Source organism: Lissotriton vulgaris, chromosome 4_1 (genome assembly GCF_964263255.1).
Source record: "Lissotriton vulgaris chromosome 4_1, aLisVul1.2, whole genome shotgun sequence".
In the NCBI taxonomy this organism is placed as follows: Eukaryota; Metazoa; Chordata; class Amphibia; order Caudata; family Salamandridae; genus Lissotriton; species Lissotriton vulgaris.
The window spans coordinates 1,465,285,695-1,465,304,071 of record NC_141691.1 but is presented as its reverse complement, the minus strand read 5'-3'; the positions used below and the strand labels follow the sequence as shown (position 1 = coordinate 1,465,304,071).

The 18,377-nt window shown below is 50.3% G+C and overlaps 1 protein-coding gene across 2 annotated transcripts in view; it reads left to right on the top strand.

Annotated features, from left to right (window-relative positions):
- Positions 1-355: 355 nt before the first annotated feature.
- CCDC178 (coiled-coil domain containing 178) overlaps positions 356-18,377 on the top strand; it is a 1,232,457-nt gene continuing 1,214,435 nt past the window's right edge. For both annotated transcript variants that reach the window (XM_086966951.1, XM_086966950.1), the window contains exon 1: positions 356-424. The gene's annotated coding sequence lies outside the window, so the exon portion shown is untranslated. The remainder of the gene's footprint in view (positions 425-18,377) is intronic.

Here is an 18,377-nt window from a genome sequence, read left to right as displayed (position 1 = left end):
GATCTCTCCAATTTTCTATCATGGAAGTTCTATGTGCTTTGATTTAGCCACTGCATCCATGTCAGGGCACATTCCGAAACAGGAAAGAATGCCAGTTCGGGATTCTTATTGGTTCACCAAGTAGTGACGTTAGTTCACTGAACGTGACTGCCCTGTGAGAGCCTATGCCCCGAACGAGCTCTGGTCCAGACGGACCGCCCTCTTCCCTGGATCCCTAAACGGAGAGTCACCTGCAGCGTGATGTAAACTCGGAGTAAGGGCACCGCCTTCCGGCCGGCGTCTCCTCTGCCTGGAAAATGGCGCCGCTGTTGCTTGGTTACCGCTCGACAACTAAGTAGCCCGCAGTTGGAGGCCAGGTTCAGCGGAGGGCTGGGGAGGAAGGATCCTGTGAGGGCTCCCCGGGGTGCCGTCTAGCACACCGCCGGTGAGTACTCGATCGGCGCAAGCTTCAGAATCTCGGCTGCAGCAGGGTAACGCAGGGTGGCACTGCCAAGCTGCAGTACAGTTTGGGCTGAGATCATCCCTGTACTGTGCACTGTATGAAGTTGCACTACCTGGGTCGATCGGACAAAGTCGGAGGTGCCGTGATTTAGTGCAAAAAAGTTCTGTATCATCTTTAATATTTTGTTTTGGTTGCCTTCTTTTTGCCATTTTCTTTTAACTTTTTCTCTTGTGCAATGTTATGTCCGTGAAAATAATTCCACAGGAACGGTAGATTTATACCTCATTTGTGTAGTTCCCTGATGGTAATAATGGGTCCCTTGCTACTAAGTTTTTTGGGATTTGGCAAAGTTTATTCTCTCCTTCCGCGACCCTTCTCTTCGACTTTGAACTCCGTTCCCGTAGTCCAAAGCATCCCATCGATTACGAAAGTATTTTGTTGTGCATTAGTAGGATTTACACATCTCGAGAGACTGGTTTAAAATGTAACAATGTAATTTAACGGATGAACTGTCGCTGAAATGCGAATGCAGAAATATGAAACATGTACAGTTTTAACAAATGCCTCCTACCCCAAAAACATTGGACATGTGTTCTCCCTACGGTGTTTTTGTTCCGAGGTGTGTGATCGTGCACATTCCGATGACTCCAAAAGGGACTTCTGTTTTTTCCACTGCTATTTCGGAGTCCGTTCTTGCACGTGGACAAGACCGCATGCGTGTATTTTCAGTGACCGATCCCAGCATAAACAGTATGATAAAGCTCTCTCTCCCATGCATGTAATTCACACAGATGTGAGAGAGGCCCTCTGTAAAACGTAAATTGCTCAAAGTCGTCCAAATAACAATACATCACAGGGATTAATATTCCACAGATATTCAAACGAATTGTGCATTTATAATCAAAAACTAGGAGAAAAAGTTGCAGTTAAGATGATATTCTTTATTTAATCAAAAAATGTCGGCGAGGGCTGAGACAGGTATGCACCAAGGTGTATTCACAAAATAATAGTTCATGCAATCTTTATATCCTTTTGCACTCAACTTCTTGTGGTTCACCGTCCGAGCCACAAAATGTCCTAAAACTTTAAATAATCAAAGGAGTGCCCAAAATCAGAAAAAAAAAATTCAGTCCAATGCTGTAGTTTCTCTTCTTCTTTCTTTTCTTTTTTTTCTGCTTATTCCAATTATTCAAGATTATTCAACAGAACATCATATACACAGTCCGATGTAGCCAATTCAAAATCAAAATATCAACGTTTATAGTTCTTGAGATGAAAATCACATATGACACTGCCTACGCGTTTCGTCCTAGTCGGACATCATCAGGGCTATAATTTCTTTCCTGAAAGAGATTTGAGCATCGTGATAAATCAGCAGTGCTGATTTATCACGATCGGATGATGGGACGTACTCTTCTTGAATATTAACAAGACTATTGGTACGTGTTGGATTAATGAAAGTCAGTTTCCCTGTTAAGAAAGATCTTCAAATCTCTTTCAGGAAAGAAATTATAGCCCTGATGATGTCAGACTAGGAGGAAACGCGTAGGCAGTGTCATATGTGATTTTCATCTCAAGAACTTTGAACGTTGAAATTTTGATTTTGAATTGGCTACATTGGACTTTGTATATGATGTTCTGTTGAATAATCTTGAATAATTGGAATAATCTGAAAAGAAAGAAGAGAAAGAAGAGAAGGAACTACAGCTTTGGACTGAAATTTTTTTTCTCCTGATTTTGGGCACTCCTTCTTTGATATTCTTTATGTCTTTCTTAAACTTGTGAGCCACTTTATCCCTTCGGTGTATTGCTATTTGGGCGTCTTTGAGCAATTTACGTTCTAGGAGTCTATCTCTCTCTCTCTCTTCTGTGTGAATTACTTTTGTAGCGTTTATGGTTTTGGAGAGGTTAACCCCTACAGTAAGGCAGCTGTGACCTGGAACGACTTTGAGAGCCGCATTGCACCTAATAACCGTTCAAATCAGATGTATTTATATTCCCCAACACCTGTTTTTAGTTTGTATGTAGTATTTTGAACCCTAATAAAACCGTAACCACGAAACTCCCAAGTTGATATTAGAGCGTTCTCCAACTCAGTGGTCTCTCTAACATACTGTTCTACTTCGGTGTACTGATATTTATCTAACTAGTGGAAAACCCATGGAATCCATTTCGGCCACCAGCAGCATACATTTCCTGCACTTGCTATGGAAAATAGCCACATATGGACACTTGAGCCACTGCAGTGTAGTAGGTGAAATTACACCAAAAGAATTTGCACACTTTGGGCAAAATTTGCTTGCTGAATTTCTAGCTTGGTTAGTTTTGGCTTACAACACCTCTCTCAGGGCCTTTCAATGTCCTATCATGTCATCACATCTGAGCCTCTTAAATATCAGCATGTTTCAGATCAAAGTGGGATGACGTCGAGCTGTGGTTGACATTGTGTCTCTGTGATGGAATGGAACAAGGCTCCGGAAGCATTTAGAAGTTGCCTGATACAATACTGTTAATAAGAAATAATGTTGTTTCCCGATTGTATGGTACTCTCTTTAGAGAGCTAAACCTACTGGCTTATGCTCTTATAATCTCTGATCGGTCTGCTGTGTGTTGGTGTTATTTGTGATCCGGGTGAGTGAGTATTGAATCAATCTATGTCACGGAGAAGGTGATATCGATGTTCTGAATGTTGTGGGTGAGCTGGTGGAGGTCTGCCAAGCTGCCTTGGTCTTGGCGGGCCGCCCTCGTCATTCAGTAATTGCTTTTGGGCCACACTTGTGTGTTTACTTTTGTGATATAGAGCAACATTACCACATTTTTTTTTTTAAAGTAATTTTTATTGTAGACACACCTTACGCAGGCCAATAGTTACACATATTTAGTATCAATCAGAGTGCTACAGTCTGGTATACCATCGTCTCGTTTACACAGCCTGCAGGCCCACATCCCGGGGGCCGGGCGGCAACAAAGTCTCTGCACCCACATGCCTGGTTGTACTTCCACAGGATTATTGTCTCGGAGTTGTGTGTGTGCCTACTTTTACGTCCTCAACTAAGTAAACCCTGAACTCCCCCCCCAACTCCCCCCCCGGTTCGAAGATTCTAACCCCCCACTGCCCCCCCCCCACCCCATCATCCGCACAGGAGCCTCTCGATGTGTACCTCTAATCTTGGACTTCAGGCTTTCCCTTCTACCGGTTCTCTTATCTCCTGATTATTGTGATGTGCTGCCCCCGGCCACGTCTAGGTCCTCCCCTTCATCCACCATTCCACTATCCCTGAGGCCCTGTACCATTACCTCCCAGGCCGTCGCTTGTTCTAGCCCTCGCTCATTAGCAGTTCTATGCGCTATCTGATATCTATGTGTGCTATCGCAGGCCGCCCACTTCAGAAATTCGTTGTACCACCTCTTATGCGTCGGGCCCGTCCTTGCCTTCCAGTTTCTAGTAATCTCACGCTTGGCTACCATCAATCCCATATCTATGAATTTACTTGAGAGCTTGTTTTTGGGGGTATGTGGGAACCAATGCAGGAGGCACGCCGCTGCGTCAAAGTCAACAGTCCGGTCCGTCACCTCGTTCATGGACTCACCCACGGCCCGCCAATAGTCCGACAGGGCCGGGCATGACCAGAGCATATGCACCAGCTCGGCTCCTCCTGCCGCGCAGCGGGGGCACCTCGCGTCGGTCGCGCCAAAGTATCTCAGGATTCTCCCAGGGGTCATGTACGCCCTGTGCAGTATATAATAATGGATAATTTGAAATCGAGCGTTCCTTGTGCTATTACGCGCCCTCCGCACCAGTTGTGCCCACGTCGTGTCCGGGATGGGCCTGCCCAGGTCAGTCTCCCACTTGAGTTTCAGTGCGTTGAGGGGCGGCAAATGCTCGTGGAGCATTCTGTTATATAAACAAGACACCGCTTTCACCGTTCCCGCCGCCATCATGGTGTATTGGCAAGCCATGGCCGTCTCCGGCTCCGCCAGTCCCAGTCCCCAGTGTTTCTGCATTGCCCTTATCACAGCTGCGTGAAGAAGATAACCCCCGCACGGGAGGTCAAATCGTTCCTGGAGGGCTAGGAACGGGAGGAGCTCCCCGTTTTCGAAAAGATCCCCTACCACCTGTATTCCCGCCTCCTCCCACTGCTGCAGGCGGGACCAATCGCCTCCATGGGGCAGCGCAGTTAGTATGCCCAGTGGCATCTCCGGGGCGTAGGGGTGCTTAATCCCCGCTCGCTTCTGCGCCCGGTTCCAGCAGCGCCGAAATGTATCTTGTTCGAGGGATAAGTCCCGGGCGGCAAGTTTCTGTCCCAGAGCGATGTAGGCTAGTATGTGTCGTGGCGTACCCCACAGTCGCCCGTCTTCCGGGCCCCGGTAAACACGAGCCACCTCTTGCGTAAATATCTGTAACTGGGCAGCAAGGTAGTAGAGCTCATAATCTGGGAACGCCAAGCCCCCCTCATCTTTCGGGCGGGTGAGTGTCGCCAGCGCCACTCTACACCTGCCCGCCCCCCACAGGAAGGTAGTTAACTGGGACCTAAGTCGGCGGAAAAAGGAGCTGGGGATCCAGATCGGGAGCGTTCGAAAGTAGTACAGCAGCCGCGGCAGGGCCACCATCTTCAATAGAGCTATCCTACCAGCTATGGACAGTGGAAGCGTGGCCCAGAATGTCATGCTACCCTTCAGCCCCCTGACGCATCTCTCCACATTGCCCTCGAACAAAGCCGCGGCTGTGTGATAAACGTAAACTCCGAGGTAATGGAGACAAGTCGGCTCCCAATGAAGTAGCGGTCGGTGTTCTGGGCGGGCCGCGCCCTCCCTCAATGGAAAAAGGCACGTTTTCGTCCAATTAACCCTTAATCCCGACAGGCCGCCAAATCGTCCCAGCAACTCCTCCGCACCATCGAGCTCTATTGCGTCGTTGTCAAGGAACAACAGGAGATCATCGGCGTACAGCGAGATAAACTGTCGCCCATCTCTAGCTTGCACGCCTGCGAAGTATCGCCCCCTGCGGGCTTCCGCCGCCAGCGGTTCAATCGCCAAGGCGAACAGTAATGGGGATAGGGAGCACCCCTGCCGGGTGCCTCTCTCCACTGGGTACTGTTGGGACACCAGGGATCCAACCCGCATTCTCGCCACTGCCGCTGCATAAAGCACCTTCGTCCAACGGATATAGCCTACGCCCAGCCCGAAGCGCTCCATGACTGCATATAAATAATCCCACTCTAGACTATCGAACGCTTTTTCTATGTCGACCGAGAGGGCAAGTGGGGTTCCACTCCCCTCCCGTAAATCTTCCATGAGTCCGATAAACCTTCTAATATTTAGCGTCGTGTTCCGGGCAGGGATAAAGCCATTCTGGTCCTCATGGACCAGAGTGGTCATGTGCGGCAAGAGTCTCGCCGCCAGTATAGAGCTTAGTATTTTATAGTCAGTTGTGAGCATTGAGAGCGGCCTATAGGATGCAGGACTGCTGCCTTCTCTGCCAGGTTTCAGTAGCGGAATGACTATCGCTTCCCGCATCGATTGGGGGAGCCGACCCGTGGTTCCCGCTTCTTTGTACACAGCTAAAAGCCGCGGCGCTAAGGCGTCCACGTATTTGCCGTAAAATTCAATGGGCAAACCATCTATACCCGGCGTCTTATTGCGGGCCATGGACTTAATAGCTTTTCTAATCTCCCCCAAGTCAATGTCTCTCCCCAAATCCTTCGCTTGCTCGTCATCTAAACACGGTAGGGTGAGGTCACCCAGGAAAGCCTCTGCCTCCTCCCCCCGGTCGCCCGGGGTGCTACTATAGAGTTTCTCGTAGTATCTCTGAAAGCCGTCCACTATGGCCGACTGGGTGTAGGTCAGACTTCCCCCCTCCTCGGCAATCTGCAAGATAGGGGAGCAGCGTTTCGTGGGGTTAGCAAGCCACGCCAACAGAGTGCCCGATCGGTCGCCTTCCACATGAGAACGCAGCGCGTATGCCCGATGATCGTAAGCCCGTAGTCTTTCCACTTCGACCGCCACCGCTTCCCTGGCCGAGCTTACCGTTTCCTGCAGCTCCGGCCGGCCCGGTCGGTCCCTCTCCGCTTCCCGCAGTTTGGCGTCTGCCCTCTCAAGGTCGGTCAACAACACCCGTCTCGTGCCTACGTACTGTGTGATGCACTGTCCTCTCACTACCACTTTAAAGGCGTCCCATTCCACTGCCCTAGAGTTCGTGGATCCCTCGTTGATGACAAAGTATTGTGTCAACCCCTCCTCCAGTGCCGCCCCGAGTAGCGGGTCTTCCAGAGTCTCCGGCCGGAGCCTCCAGGTTGGCACCCTAGGCTTTTCCGCCATCCAGTCTAAGTGAATTAAAAGCGGATTGTGGTCTGAGATCGTTCTCGTCAGATATTCCGACCAGGCAACATGCAACAGCACTTCCCGTGTGCATAATATCGCGTCCAGTCTAACGTGGAGCTCATGTAGCCCGGAGTAGAACGAGAACTCAGAACTCCACTCCTGAGGCGGAAAGCCGGGAGTTAGCTTTTTAACTCTGTATAATCTTGATTTAACCGCTAATTTCCCTGTTTGAAGTCGATCGAGCAGCACACCGCCAAGCCGATTCAGGGCTGACGCGGCACACTGCTGCCAGGGCAACGCCACCTTCCCAACCAGCGGACACGCCCACACGCGCTGACCACGCCCCCTCTCACTACTTAGAGCGCGCGCTGAGCAAGAGCGAGCGTTCTCAGAACTCCACTCCTGAGGCGGAAAGCCGGGAGTTAGCTTTTTAACTCTGTATAATCTTGATTTTAACCGCTAATTTCCCTGTTTGAAGTCGATTGAGCAGCACACCGCCAAGCCGATTCAGGGCTGACGCGGCACACTGCTGCCAGGGCAACGCCGCCTTCCCAACCGGCGGACACGCCCACACGCGCTGACCACGCCCCCTCTCACTACTTAGAGCGCGCGCTGAGCAAGAGCGAGCGTTCTCAAAACTCCACTCCTGAGGCGGAAAGCCGGGAGTTAGCTTTTTAACTCTGTATAATCTTGATTTTAACCGCTAATTTCCCTGTTTGAAGTCGATTGAGCAGCACACCGCCCAGCCGATTCAGGGCTGACGCGGCACACTGCTGCCAGGGCAACGCCGCCTTCCCATCCGGCGGACACGCCCACACGCGCTGACCACGCCCCCTCTCACTACTTAGAGCGCGCGCTGAGCAGGAGCGAGCGTTCTCAGAACTCCACTCCTGAGGCGGAAAGCCGGGAGTTAGCTTTTTAACTCTGTATAATCTTGATTTTAACCGCTAATTTCCCTGTTTGAAGTCGATTGAGCAGCACACCGCCAAGCCGATTCAGGGCTGACGCGGCACACTGCTGCCAGGGCAACGCCGCCTTCCCAACCGGCGGACACGCCCACACGCGCTGACCACGCCCCCTCTCACTACTTAGAGCGCGCGCTGAGCAAGAGCGATCGTTCTCAGAACCCCACTCCTGAGGCGGAAAGCCGGGAGTTAGCTTTTTAACTCTGTATAATCTTGATTTTAACCGCTAATTTCCCTGTTTGAAGTCGATTGAGCAGCACACCGCCAAGCCGATTCAGGGCTGACGCGGCACACTGCTGCCAGGGCAACGCCGCCTTCCCAACCGGCGGACACGCCCACACGCGCTGACCACGCCCCCTCTCACTACTTAGAGCGCGCGCTGAGCAAGAGCGAGCGTTCTCAGAACTCCACTCCTGAGGCGGAAAGCCGGGAGTTAGCTTTTTAACTCTGTATAATCTTGATTTTAACTGCTAATTTCCCTGTTTGAAGTCGATTGAGCAGCACACCGCCAAGCCGATTCAGGGCTGACGCGGCACACTGCTGCCAGGGCAACGCCGCCTTCCCAACCGGCGGACACGCCCACACGCGCTGACCACGCCCCCTCTCACTACTTAGAGCGAGCGCTGAGCAAGAGCGAGCGTTCTCAGAACTCCACTCCTGAGGCGGAAAGCCGGGAGTTAGCTTTTTAACTCTGTATAATCTTGATTTTAACCGCTAATTTCCCTGTTTGAAGTCGATTGAGCAGCACACCGCCAAGCCGATTCAGGGCTGACGCGGCACACTGCTGCCAGGGCAACGCCGCCTTCCCAACCGGCGGACACGCCCACACGCGCTGACCACACCCCCTCCCCATGTCACTTTCGGCTCAATAAATCATGTGCTGCAACCGGAAGCGCAGCGGACGAGCGCAGCGGGCGCGACGAATGCGCGCCGAAGGCGCGCATAAGGCAAGCTCGTCTGCGCTCGTCCGCGCCGAGGACGGGCCAACGGCCATCCCCTCTGCGACTCCAGCATCACGACCACCCACTAAAACGGTGAGACTGACCTATTCCACTGCCGAACTACTAAAACTCAGGCATAACGCTGCTCAACCTCATGCACCCCCTTATCTAGGCTATTCCAACCACATCCTAGGCCCACTCCTATTTCCTACTTGCAAAAAATCAATTGTGAAACCCTCTACAAATGACCCTCCATTGGTCCAAGCAGCGCTAATAAACGCCAGATCTCTTCCCAAACACAAAGTAGAAATTGCCGATTTTATCGACGCGCACAAACTGGATCTCTTGTTCATCACTGAGACTTGGGGCGACGAAGCCTCATGACCCGATTTTAGAGCAGCCACCCCCACTAACTACAATGTATGTAGATTAGACAGGCCAATAAAAAGAGGTGGCGGCATTGCCATAATCTACAAAGACCTCTTCAAACTCACGACGAAACAATTTGTCTGCCCAGAATACGAGTCTCTCATCTTTTCACTAGGCCTCTCGGCCAAATCATCCTTCAAGGGCATGCTGATTTATCGCCCTCCTGGGTCAAGAGCCAAGTTTTTAGCCAATATAGGCAGTCTAATTGAAGCAGCTGCAGACGCCCCTCACTTTACGCTACTAGGTGACTTTAATTTTCACCTAGAGACTCTGAACAACCACAATACTATGCAGCTTCTCACGGACCTATCAGCTGCAGGCCTAATGCAACTGATAACCTCCCCTACGCACCAGGCAGGCCATACATTAGATGGTATCTTTACCAACAGTCCTCTCGTAAATGTCACCCAAATCATCCCCCTCATCTGGACAGACCATTCAGCCATTTGCTTCACAGTTCAAACAAACCCCACCATACCCAGCTTCACTGCCCCATCTCCTTCATCCTACAGAGATTGGAAAAATATCAATCTAGCTCAACTAGCAGAGATGATGCAGGAAAATCATATTCCTAATGAGCAAGACCCTACTAAAGCGTCCTCCAACTATCTGACAAATTTAGACATGGCCTGTAATAAGCTAGCCCCGATCAAAATCTCACATCGGAACAGGAAAATACCTTCAGCCCCATGGTTCACTGAAGCCCTACACATGCAAAAACAATACTGCAGGAATCTTGAAAGACAGTGGCGTCGCAACTACAGTCCTGCAGACAAAATGAACTATAAAAATGCCCTCTCCATCTATAAAAGATTGATAACCACTGAGAAAAGCCTCTACTTTACCACTCAAATCGATCAGGCAAAAAACTCGGCAGGAGAACTATTTCCGGTAGTCACTACTCTATCCAACCCCCCTACTCCGCGCCTAGAAGGTTCTCAGTCACTGGCAGATGCCTTGGCCAGTTTCTTCGAGGAAAAAGTCAGTTCCATTTTCCTTACTTTCTCTCACTTTGCCCCCCCTCCCTCCCCGGAGGCACTCCTTACTGACATTCTGCCCACCTTATCATCTTTCGACCCCGTTGATCAGGATCATATTCAACGCCTGGTAACCAGCATTAAATCCGGATCCCCCCTTGACCCATGCCCCCCTTCTATTCTGAACCTCATCCCTGAAGCAATCTCCCCCGCGTTGTCTACCATCTGCAACGCCATGTTCTCAACAGGCATATACCCCTCAGTCTGGAAGGAGGCTATCATTAAGCCACTTCTGAAAAAAACAACTCTGGACCCTCTCCTCCCCGCAAGCTACAGACCCATCGCTTGTCTCCCATTCCCAGCAAAGATTTTCGAAAAATCCATGAACATCCAACTTTCGAAATTCATTAATGACAACAATTTGCTTGATGATACCCAGTTTGGCTTTAGACAGGGGCATGGGACGGAAACAGCACTCCTAAAAGCCGCAGACGAAATTAGAACAACCATGGACAAGGGAGGGGCGGCTGTCCTGATACTCCTGGATCTCTCCGCTGCATTTGACACGGTCGATCATGTCACTCTGATCGACCGTGTCTCAGCTGTAGGAATAAGAGGCACAGCTAAAGATCTGATTGCCTCATTCCTCGCCAATCGTCCCCAGACTGTCAAGATGGGCAATTTCACCTCCCAGACCTTCTCACTCCCCTGCGGCGTTCCTCAGGGCTCCTCGCTAAGTCCGACGCTTTTTAATATCTATGTATCGGACTTAGCGAGGGTGATAAAATCATATGGAATTGTCCTTACCACGTACGCCGATGACACTCAATTAGTACTATCGGTGCACAATAACGGAGCAACCGTCGCAGCCAACTTTCAGGAGGGAATGAAGGCGATAAGCTCCTGGATGTCATCAAATTGCCTCAAACTTAACTTCGATAAAACGGAGGTGATGACGTTCGGGAGCTTACAGCCAGCATGGTCCCCGCAGTGGTGGCCACCTGAGTTGGGCACTCCCCCCCAACCAGTGGTAAAGGTCCGCAACCTAGGAGTCACCTTTGACAATAAGCTGACTTTCCACCATCACGCCAATGCCGTTGTATCATCCGCCTTCTACACCCTCAAAAAAATCAAGAAACTTCTTCCTTACCTACCACAGTCAGCGGGCAAAACACTCATCAGCACCTTAGTCTTTTCAAGAACGGACTACTGCAACTCACTTCTCCTGAATGCTCAGGAAGGGGTTCTCAACAAACTACAGACCGTGCAAAACGCTGCGGCCAGAACCTTACTTTCCATCCCTAAATTCACATCCACCTCCCAGCACATCAAAAAACTTCATTGGCTCCCAATCAGGAGTCGAATCAAATTTAAGGCTCTGTGCATAGCCTATAAAACCCTGAATAACACAGGACCACAGTTTCTAAAAGAAGCTCTTCGCCCAGTGGAGCAACGCAGGACTCTACGATCCTCCGCAGCCTTCTTGCTGAACGTCCCTCGGACAAGAAAGGCCACCTGGGGAGAAAGATGCTTCACTACGGCCACGGCTAAATTGTGGAACACCCTCCCACTCCATATCAAAACCGCTCCCACGCTTCTCAAGTTCCGAAAGAGCCTCAAAACATGGCTGTTCTCCTCCTCCTAACTCCTCCATCATACTTTAGTGAGCTCTGAGATCACCAGCGCCGAGACACCAGTACGGGTATTTGCGCGCTTTAAAAATAGCAAAATAAAATAAAATAAAATAAATAAAGTAATCCCGGTCTGTTGAGTGCTGCGCCCTCCATGCATCAGTTAACCCCCAGCTCTCTTGCCAATCCCGTCTACCCTTGGCAACACGGTGTACCGGGGAGTCGCTCAGGGGTGCGTGTGATCTATCCAATTGCACATCCGCCACGGAGTTAAAGTCCCCTCCCATGAGTACCGGACCCACCAGGAAGCGCGCCAATGTCCCAGATAAGCTTGCATAAAAGGCTAGTTGGTCTACATTCGGGGCATATACACTGCATAGGACTATAGCTTTACCCCGTAATCTGCCCTCCACTACCACAAATCTCCCCTCTGGATCTACCAGCTGTCTAGTCAGTTGAAAAGGCGTCCCGCCCTCACCCAAATCAGGGCGCCCCTTGCGTAGGCCGAGTAAGAGGTGTGAAAAACCTGCCCCCTCCATCTCCTCTGTAACGCCACCCCTTCCTGCGTCGTAATGTGTGTCTCCTGTAAGAGCGCTATGTGAATCCCTCTCCGCAGTAGGTAGGCGTGCACTTTATGTCTGCGTTGCATCGTGTGTAGGCCCCTCACGTTCCAGGTCATGCACTTCAAAACATTCGAGTTAGCCATTGTCCCATAAGTCAGGGTTCCTCTCCCCCTCCCTATTCATGTTCCTGCGGATGATGGTCCCACCCCAACCCCAAACAGAACCATCCAACTGTTCAGCCCCTAAGGAATCCGGGGTCTGTGTCTGCAAACCCCCCCCTACACCAAACCCCAACTGTGGTTTTCCCCCTCCCCCCAGAACAGGCCCCAATATCGAGATACCAGACCCCATCCAAACTCCCTTAACTCAGAACCCCCAAGTGTTTAGTTCACGGCCGCAGCCGCAAGTGCCTTAAGGGCGTGCGGAGCGAGGCCTCGCCCAAGAGGGGGCCCCATGACCCAGGCCCGCTCATTACTGAGAACAGCGCACAGCTAGTCACCCAGCGCCCAAGCCTGGAGCTAACACTCCCGCTAATCGGGTGAACCCCCTCAAGATCCCTTCCCTTTACCCATCAGGCGTCAGTCAGATGCTCAGGACTCCTTCTGCTGTTTGCGGTGTCACCACCGGGTCCTTGGCATCGTGGATCCCAGACAGGTCCGATTCCGAGCCCGAGGCCGATGCATGTGTCTCTGTGTCCGTGCCTCGTTTGGATTGAGAGTCCTCCCCTCTTGCCATTGTGGCCACTGCTTGCAGCGCAGCCTTGCGCTCAGCCTCCGTTTGCGAGGCGGTCGGTCTCCCGACTCCGCGTCGTCGCTTGCGCAGTCTTTGCGATTTGCGCGGGCCCTCCGGTGCTCGTTCCCGCTCCTTTTCCCGCTCCTCTCGAATCTTGGCTCCATCCGTGCCCGCTTTGTAGGTTTCCCACCAGTCCCAAGCGTCTGCAGCCAGGTTGAAGAACATCGTTTTGTCGTCCACCACAATTCGAAGTCTGGCAGGGAATAACAAGGAGTATTGGATGCCCTCTGTGCGTAGCTCCTTCTTGATCGTCAGAAAGGAAGCCCGCTGCTTCTGCGTCTCGAACGTGAAGTCCGGGAACAGCGTGACTTTACTGTTCGCGATTTGGAACGGGCCATCGTCCCGGGCCCTTTGAAGCAGCAGGTCCCTGTCTCTGTAGTGCAGCAGCTTGGCCACGATGGGTCGCGGCGGTAGGCCAGGTTTGGGTGGTCCGCATGGAACCCGATGCGCTCTCTCCAGGGTAAAGAAGGGCGACAGGCCCTCAGGTGCTACTACAGTTTTAAGCCAAGTGTCACAGTAGGCCACCAAGTCCGTCCCCCCTTCGCTCTCCGGTACGCCTACAATTCGCACGTTGCTGCGGCGGCTCCTGTTTTCCGCATCCTCTGCCCGCCATTCCAATATCTGAATCCGGTCTAGAGCCTCCGTGAGTTTGCCCTCTAGAGTTTTGTGGGCAGGAGCCAGGTCCTTCAGGGCCACCTCAGTCTCCTTAACCCTGTCCTTCAATTTGTCGTGGTCGGCACGGAGCAGGCCGAGTCCCGACGCCACCTGCGCGATATCATTGTGCAGCGCTTCTCTCGTTGCTGTAATGGCCTCCAGGATGCGATCTTGTAGCCGCTTCAGGTCTGAGGGCTCCCCCGTGTCGCCCTCCGCCGTCCCCGAGGTCGCCGCTTCCTCCTGCTTGCCTTTTGGCTTCCCCATAGTGGCCTGCGTGTATCCTCGGAGCGCTATCCAGCGCCCACCCTCCACACTGCCTCTTCAACGTTGTGCGAACTCCCGCAAAGCAAGGTCAATCCTCCCTGTCTGGGCATCCGACCTTTGCAGCTAGCGTCGCTGGTTAGGGGTCAGGCATGAGGGGATACGTGCTTATTGCTCCGGGCTGTAGGCGGTAGGGCTTCTATATCCGAATTCCGCCGAGACCAGGTTCACGCCCAGCGGCCGCCCGCTGCGATCCGGGGGCGAGGCTCACTAGCCCACGTGGCGGGAATCGGCCAGGGCCCCCCAGCCGGTAATCACAGTCACCCCCTGGTGTGCTTGCCTCCGCCGTTAGCAACCCAAGTCTCTCCAAATCGTCCGCCGCTCCCTCTCGTCTCTCTGCGCCCCCCCTGTGGGCTGATCAGTGCTACCGCTTACCGCTTAGTTCAGGGGGGGAGGGGGAGCGTTCAGGGCCCCTCCAGTCCGCCGAGCCCCAGCCGCGCCAGTTCAGTTCACAGGGTGTCTGCAGCGCTCGGCGCTCTCCTCTCAGCCTCCCCGGGCCGTTCACTCGCGGCTGCCTCGCTGCTCCTCGGAGCTTCCAGGAGGGATCACCGCAGAGCCTCCGGGGTGGGGGGGGGAGGGGGCACCTCTCTCCTGGTCCCGATCCTCGGCGGGTCTCGGCCTCACCCCAGGCGATATCACCCGGTCCAAGCAGCCGGGCATTACTAGTCCGTCACTGCGGCCGCCATTTTGGGTGTCCTTCTGGCTCGGCCCCGGTGTCTCCGCGGTACGGCGGAGGCCGGTCTTTCCAACGGCCTCCTGCCCGCTCCACTATCGCCCCACCAGCTCCGGTGCCCGGCTCGATTCTTTCCAGGCGCAGCGCTGGGCACCTTGCAGCAGAAGACAGGATACTTGCGGGGAATAGGCGCTGAGCTCCGGGCTCACGCCGCCATCACCCTCGGCGTGCAAGCCACGCCCCCGAGCAACATTACCTCATGCACACATAAAAGAGGCGTATATTGATGCTGTCTCCTATATCTGAGAGTATCACTGCCTCAAGTACGTTGGAGTCTGACTACATTTGTGCACATCCTCCTTGATCATTCTGCTGTGGTAGTAGAGCTCCTAACCCACATTGTCATTACCAATTTATTGTCCCATCATATATCAAATTATGGCAGCCTCTTGTCAGCAAGAAGTGCAGCCCATTATATCTTGGAAGGCCAGTTTGCAGATGGTGTGTCCAGATATATTACACCTTGTACGTCATCAACCACAGATAGTAGTGTTTATAAGATTAAAGTCAACTGACAGCAGTATGTTACAGTATCTAGCAAGTATCTTTCTTCTGACACATTGACTGGTTTTATGACTTACAAATACCTTGGGTCTGAAGACGCCCCCTCAATTGTAAATTGGTATCTTAAAAATTCAAGGGTAGATTTGAGAAACTCATTCTTATTTCAAGCACAATCACTTGACTTTTCCTTCAGCCTTTTTAACATATTCAGCCATTGATTCCGTTGTGTTTCTCATGAAATGTATAGAAAAAGGTGTAATTGTTGACTTGATATGCAATAGGTTGACCCCTGTTTCCCTGAAATTCTGAATCACTTGAGGCACTAACAACACTTCAAACTCAGCCTTTTGTAATGCCTTGAATCAGAAGGTTTTTGTTTTGTAGAACAACTCTTTGTGGAGTTGAAGCTGATGGCAAAGAACCTTTAAATTTGTGGAACCACTAGCCCTGATTGACCTTTGCTATGCGATCATTGATGATTGTTACAAAGTGCTGCTCCCCTTTGATGGCCACGGTGAGGGGCCTCTTACCCAGTGAGATGCACACCTCACTGGTTGCTGTGTCATATTTGTGACTATAGTAAGTAATCTAACACTAAGGTATTCCAAACCTATGCACTTTAGGAATAATATGAGATGTTCAAGACTACAACTATCAGGTACCTACTTATTATGTATTCGAACCATCACTCGAGCTATTAGTGGCTTGCTTCATCATCAGGTCTCATCCTGGTATACTAAAAATCAGGGGAGGGCTCAACCTCAGTGTGAAAGGAGCACTTATTTGATGATATCTGGCTGTGAGCACTTACAAAAATACCACAGGGCTACCCCGATATCCCTTTATTTCACAAACAATTATATGCACCCTTTTAGTTGCCCAGTCAGACACTGGATCTAATATGTAACATGCAACCTTAAAAAAAAACATGCTTAGTGTTGTAGTCTTCCTCTACTTGTTGCACTCTCCCTACAGTGTTTCTCTGCCTTGCTGCTCAGCTTGTGATGAGGTCATGTAGAATGTTGGAGTGTGTTTGTATGTGGTGAGAGTCAGTTGATCTGGATGGCTGAGCAGCAAGGAGGCTGCTCCTGGTGGGGCACTTATTGGAACTGAACATCTTCCTGTAACTTAAGAATAAATATACTAACTGTAACTACAAGACGTTGACTGCGCATCTTTCATCATTACAATACTGGCGACGTCTGTAGTGCATCCTCTTTTTTCTGCCATATGTGTGTTTTACCATCTCTGTGCATTTTTGAGTATTTGATCGTTATCAAGGGGGTAGGATGTGTGGTATGTTTTATTTCTTGTCGTTATCAAGGGGGTAGGATGTGTGGTTTGTTTTATTTCATGCATCTTTCTTTACTCTTATTTGTTGTTCCACTACACTACTTCCTTACATTTGATTGTTATGGTCTTCATAGCAATCGGGGGTGATGTATCTTTTCTTTTTACTCCATCCTCCTTTGCTCAAACGTGTGTCTAACACCTTCACACTTTCTATTTGTTTTTTCATTATTATAAAGGGGGAGATGTGTTGTAGTCTTCCTCTACTTGTTGCACTCTCCCTACAGTGTTTCTCTGCCTTGCTGCTCAGCTTGTGATGAGGTCATGTAGAATGTTGGAGTGTGTTTGTATGTGGTGAGAGTCAGTTGATCTGGATGGCTGAGCAGCAAGGAGGCTGCTCCTGGTGGGGCACTTATTGGAACTGAACATCTTCCTGTAACTTAAGAATAAATATACTAACTGTAACTACAAGACGTTGACTGCGCATCTTTCCTCATTACAATACTTAGCATGAAATTTAATAGATGAGGCACCTTGCACATATGTTAATCTGTTTTACGCACCACCAATGCTCCCCTATAACTAGCCCAAGGGATTTAAATGTAAGAAACATCATTTAACCACATGTTTCATGCAAACAGATATGGGCAACACACTGCACTGTAACCAAAGTGCCACCATTTATATATTTTTTTCCTGACTTTTATATAGTGTGAATTTGACCCGAAGGTATCGGAGCGTTTTACATGAGCACCAGTTGCGTTACACAAGGGCACAGTCATTTTTGTTCTCGGCAATGACACTCAACATCCTGTGATTCTGGGCTAATTAGCCCAGAATCACAGGATGTTGAGTGTCATTGCCGAGACTCGAACCCGGTTCCCCAGATTTGAGATCGACCGCCCGAGCCGCTAGGCCACATCCTCTCCCCAATTACATATGTGTTGGTTCTCACCATAAGTCTTTACTAATTAGGCCACATCGGAGTAATGGTGGGACATGCCCCTGCAGGTTCAACACAATAAGTTTATGAAAATAAACTTTACTAAAAGTTAGCAGAAAAGCTAGTTAGCTACACTTTTAATGTATTCCACCTAGTTCTTTAAGGGTGCAATACCACAAAAACCTAAATATTACCTCTGTTTCCGTGAGCTGGTGTGGAGGAATAGTCCCAGCCATTGTGTCGCGTATACATCATGTCATGCGCGTGCACCATCCCGCGTTTATCAAAGTTCATGGGAAAAGTAGTTTCCCCTGCTGGCACTGCTGGTTATACACAAGAGTTCAGCTGTACACTACGTTTGGGTCAATAATGTCATCCTACATTGAGATAACGTCCACCCTGGAAAATGTTTGGCATATACAGGAAGTCAAATAGATGTGCACCAAAATTAGGGAGGGTATCTTATCCTGTCATCTAAAGTATCACCTAAAGTAATGTATGAGAGGAAAATTATGGTTTCATAAATTTCCAAGGCGGGTTGTAGTGTTGTATTATATTCGATAATGACACTTTTACATGAGGGAGCTTGATATGTGAGATTATATGAAATTTTGTGATACCAGTTTACTGTCCGAATAAGGCACAAAAAAGTGAGTTCTGATGAAAGCCATAAAGGTTGATAATCATACTGGTAAAATATGTCGACGAGCAAGATGCTTAGGTAAATAAAATCCAGCTGCATCCACTTCCTTCTATATTAACATATGCTAGTGGTACCCAAAAGAAAGATGCCGGTATGAAGTGATCCTGGACTAGTCTTGAGGTATTTTTTTGAGCTTCTTTAGAGCCCCCTTACAGCCAAACATTATTA